Source organism: Loa loa (assembly GCF_000183805.2).
Source record: "Loa loa unplaced genomic scaffold supercont3.8, whole genome shotgun sequence".
NCBI classification, from domain to species: domain Eukaryota; kingdom Metazoa; phylum Nematoda; class Chromadorea; order Rhabditida; family Onchocercidae; genus Loa; species Loa loa.
In genome coordinates this window covers 160,830-166,403 of record NW_018108188.1, presented here as the reverse complement: position 1 = coordinate 166,403, position 5,574 = coordinate 160,830, and positions in this window count along the sequence as shown.

The window sequence follows — 5,574 nt, the reverse complement described above, 5'->3', positions numbered from 1 at the left end:
TTTGTATAATTTGCATTAGTTAGCCAACTTTTGCTGCGATGTCACTGCAAATATCAGTTGTGCTAACAATTGTCTTCTACAGTGCTCAGGTTTTATTTACTTTTCATTGTTTCCTAATAGTTTCGCGTAATCAGATATCTCGAATTTGAAAATTTATGAAATTGAAGTAGCAATATAGTTTGGATTTTTTTAAAAAAAATTAATTTGAATATCTTTTGTCTTTAAATGCGAATAAAATTCAAAAACTTATGAACTTATGAACATTTCATATACTACAATGTCAATCCTAACTAGCTGTATCTGGGAGAATTACTGTCGCGGGTCGCATGAGTTTTCATACATCATATAGCTGCTATGGAAGTGAAAAGAAGTTGATATAATTGTAATGAAATTGTTCTTAATAAGACGAATAATACACAACCGAATGTTTTCGCCATTTCTCTGCATTGTCTTTTGACCCATGCACTCTGACCCGTGAGTCACAGTTTAATCGATTAAACTTTAATCGAAGAGCTTAGGATTTGACCTTGCAAGACAGGTTGCTAGTTATCTAATCTGTTTTTAAATCTACACTTAATTAGAGCATAGCGCTTATTATAAATTTATTAATGCAGTGGTGACAATGATGTTGCCAACTATGCTAATAATTTGGTTGAGTGATAACAATGATAGCAGTGATAAATGAACAATAACACAACACAATAGCGAATAGAACAGGTAGTATGGAGAAGCGAGGCAAATGAAAGGAAAGTGGGAAATAATATTTGGCTTAAGTCCGTGTTAATATGAAGAAATATATATATGAGTGATTAAATAAATTGATTAACGAGCGCAAACTTACGTGAGTCCCACTTTTTCCACGGTCATTCCACTTGTATTTGGAGGTGATACACCCTGATGTGTTGATATTTGAAATGAAGTTCAGAAGATGAAATTTGTAATGAACTTGTTGGTCTGTAGAAGGCAAATGAAGGAGATCATCAGATGATGAAGTAATAACTGATATTTGTTGCTACAACTTTTCTGTTTATCTTCTCCCGTCCTCCGCTATCAGCTGGAATTTATTCCAGCTGATAGCGGAGGACGGGAATTTATGGTAGTTTAATCTAACGAATGACTAACTTTACTTTTGTGCTTTTTTAAATTGAAAAAAAAAATAAGGAAATTGTATGCTTTGACATATGCTGTTCTATTAAATCGTCACGTTTCAATGCAATGTGAAACTTTAACTTTCTACATGTTAAAATTGCAAAATTCAAATGTTTTGTAAAATTCAGTTTAGAAATTCATGTACATGATAATAAAAGCATTTAATTTATATTCAGGAAAAGTTAGGCCAGTGTTAAATCTCGTACTAAATCTCCTCTCCGACTGACCTAGTGACCTTTCAAGTCTAGAAATCCACTTTCAATACTCAGTGATTGAATGGATCATTTGAGATTTCCATCTTGTGTACTGTAGAAAGGAGCTGGAATTGATGTTGAAGTGCTATTCAGCAATTTCTTTGCTCACTGTTTTTAATTAAAATCCTTTCTGAAGCTATAATGAGCTTTTGAAAAGAAAAAAAAGAATGAAGGAATAGACGAGTTATCAGAACTATCAGTAATCGAATTAAAGTCGTTACAATCGCTGAATAATTCGTTTAGCGCCATATCATTGTGTAATTCAAACATAAAAGATACCGTAATTTGGCTCATTCATCTCATGATAGCTATTAATTTACTTACAAACTGTGAGTTAATTTCAAAATAATACTGGGAAACTATGAAGTGAATGCAATATAATTGTTATTATTTGATGAAAATTATGGCAATAATTATTCATTTCGGTTAAAAAAGATGGAACGGTATCATCAATTGTTTCAATTTATGTTAATTATATTTCATTTAAAACATTGCCTCAAATGAATTTCCATCAAATATAGTAAGAACTGTATGAATTGGTATAGAAGTTGACAGAAAATGTGTGTCACCTGAATGTTAACTGACTTACCAATACAAAATAACCAGCGTATCAGTATGCGTTCGACGAAAAATTACCTGTGGAAAGCATATCACAGTAAGTTGAAATGTGAAACGAAGCCTAACACTTCAAAATACATCATTTTTCAAATGGTGTCCGAAACAGCTGGTTGAAATGCAGATCACAGGAATGCTACTGATGACACGCTGATAAAACAACTGATAACACACTGATAGTGCTGCGGATTACATACTGATTAAATGCTAACAATACTTGTATACTGCTAATTACATTTGAATAGAATCATTCGGAAAGGATCAGTGACGAAAGACTAATTCGCTTTATTTATTTGACAATTAAATAAAGGGAGATAAAGTTTTCGGAACTTCCAATTTTATTTACTCAATTATTTATACAATAACACACTGCAAAACTTAATATGGCAATGTAGAAGTACTTGAAGTAAATTCTTCCAATGGTATTCACTCTTTAAACTTTTCAAGCTTAAGTAGATGCAAACTGCATGCATTACTGTAGAACGATGCAAAAGAAGCATTCAAGCTTTATTCGATCTCATAATAATTTAACCTTTTGAATCTTTCTTGTTCGATCAAAGTTACTCGTATCTTATTTGTTATCTCTCTTCATTCATCTAACTGAAAAAGAGAATTCAAACTCTGTAGAGATAAAGAAATGAATCATTGCTATTTGATGAAACGATTTTTAGTGCAAAATTGATCAGAAGATTTGTTTATCACAATTTCATACCTATTTTTCAAGTTCCTTCTCACTTCAAATCCAATCAATAAACATTAAAGCAAAACCGGTGAATGTTTCGGGAACGATTGAGAATTTATTGTCAGGTGCACAACTGCAAGTGAGACATATAAAAATACAAAAAAAAAAGAAGTCGGAATTGAATCGGAATGAAATTTTTCGGTGCACTTCACAACAAGTAGTTTTACTTGACGTTTTCACGCTATCACATTTGTTTATATTCATCTCTTCACATAGAATGTATTGAGAATTGTTTTGAATCCCTTCGAAATATTGATTTCCATCCTCGATTATTTTGTGGTACAGTAGTTTGATTCGTTTTCTGTCAGCAGTTTAAAAGTTTAAAAGAAAAAAGGAACTTCCAAAGTTGAGGATGTCATCAAATAATGAATAATGAATTTGAATCAATGCATCAAACTTTCAGAAATCAAGCATGCTACAAATTTATGCCTTTCATTTATAAGTATCACAACCATTTTTGAGATCAAAAATTCCAACTTATCCCGAAGATTTCCCTTTGAGATAAGTGGGAGAAGGGGGGGGGGGAGAATTATGCAGGAGTTTATTATAAATTTTGTTAATGAAAAGGAATTTTTTCCTCATTTTCAGTCACAAAGAAAGAGAAAAGAAAATATTTAAATTACAAATTACATGCAAGCAAGAAGTAATGGAAAGAAGTAAAAAGAATGAAGGAGTAATGAAAGAATAACAAATGTAAAGGTGCAGCTGCACTTCATGCTTGTAATCGGATATTTTGCAAACTATAAGCATGCAATGCATGCGTCTGCGTGCAGATAATCGACAGAAATTACCTTTCTTTTCTTTTTTCAACACAAAAAAAAATTGCGGAATGATTCATGCAATTTACACTCATTCAATTAATAGACCAAATTATAAACGACTAGTCAAAAAAAAGCGATGACATTGCATTTCGATAAGATGTGTAAAAATGACAGATTTAAATTACATTGTCACCTACTCCATCTGTTATTTAATAGATTTGTCCAATTTAATTAACAACTCACAAAGTTGTTTCAGCGAGTAGTTAGCATCTGTAATTTAATGATTCATTAGAAGTATTAGCTTTAATTCTTTTTTAATACTTTTGTCAAGCAAGAATGAAATACATACTTATTTCTATATTAATATCTTGGCCCTCTTAACAATAGGTATTGACGAGCAGATAGTGATGGATGGAACATTTGATAATCGATATCTTTTTGATCTAACTTATGTGTATGCACCTGATCGCAACCAAGATGACATCAGGAGACCAAAGTACTACTTGTTTCAATAAGGTAGAGTAAGCAAGCAAACAAATTGTTGAATGTAAAATCACACAAAGCATGAAGCAAATGCAATTCTAAATAAGCGTACTCAATTAAAGACAACCAAGGAATATGGAAATTTCAATTATTTAATTGGCACTTTTTCTTCTCAATTGACCGGAGAGATGCAATCTGTGATATCTATCATAAAATCTTATCAGAATGTTCGCACATGATTATATTTATTATCACAACATTTAAAAACAACAATGATATCATTGATTTCAATTTCATCGACTATCAATTTATATTTAATAAAATACATTGAATATCACATAAAGAGCAAAAATATTTGCATTTTCTACTATAATTGGAATTATTGTTTCATCAAATGCCGTTAACTGCTAACATTTAACTTATGCGAAATCAATGATTTCAGATTAGATCAGATCAGATCAGATCAATTCAAATTGAATCAAACTAAATCAGGAGGTTAGAAAAGAAATAAAGATGGAAAAAAATACCGCGATTTCCCTTCTTATACATTATTTGTATGCATGTGTGAGATAGGAAATGCGAGTAAACCCAAAACGGCCATAAATACCTTTCACATGACAAGCGAACATTTTACTTTTACTAGAAAGGGAAATAACTTTAGTCATTGGTGTCATAGACCATTAATTGATAAATTAACAGGGCCAAGTTGACAAGAGTAATCGCTTCGCTGCAGTTATTCTCATTTGTCATATCTAAATTATTGTTCGAACCTGTGCTTAAATATTGAATGTAGAAGTGCACACAAAATTACTACTAATCGATCAGATGTTGTTGAAATAAAGCTCCTTCTTCTGGCTTCTGTCATATTCCAAACTTCGGTAATAACCCATAAAGTGGACAAATTGTGGTTTTAAGAAGCGCTAAAAAGCGGTTTATTATTTTAATTGACCTTTCACCTGATAATTTTCCGAAAATATTTTCAATAACAACGTAATAACCAATGGGTCGATGTGACACTAAGAAAAATTTCACAAAAGTTATTTTATTATATTAAAAAAAAATTTGTCAGTGAGATACAATAATTCATTCAAAGATGAACTGAGGCAGAATTATGCATTATGAAACAATAAGAGGGATAAAAGAGAGGAAAGGGGCGGTAATTGTTGGATTTATTCGTTGAATTAAATTAATGTGACACTGTGATGGTTGTGATGTACCAATTTCACGCATTACATTCATTCGTATACGTTTTTATCTGTCTGTCCATCAGAAACAATTCCAGTAAAAATGTTCATTAGTTTCAGGCGACATTTTTATGACAACAATTATCAAATCAAAGGCCTGTCTATTCCTTAAGGTATTTTCCCTACTTCCTTCCTGTTAATCACATTGCATTACTTTTATTCGACATGAATTTCAACGTCCACCAACCGGAAAGTAACTTTATGCTTTTTTTTTTTTTTCAATTACGCTTTCCATATTCGGTCCAGAAATGTTGGTTAATTGGGATTGATAGTTGTTCAATGATAGAAAGTGATATCAGTTTGTTGATTGATCGAGGTCGAGTTGT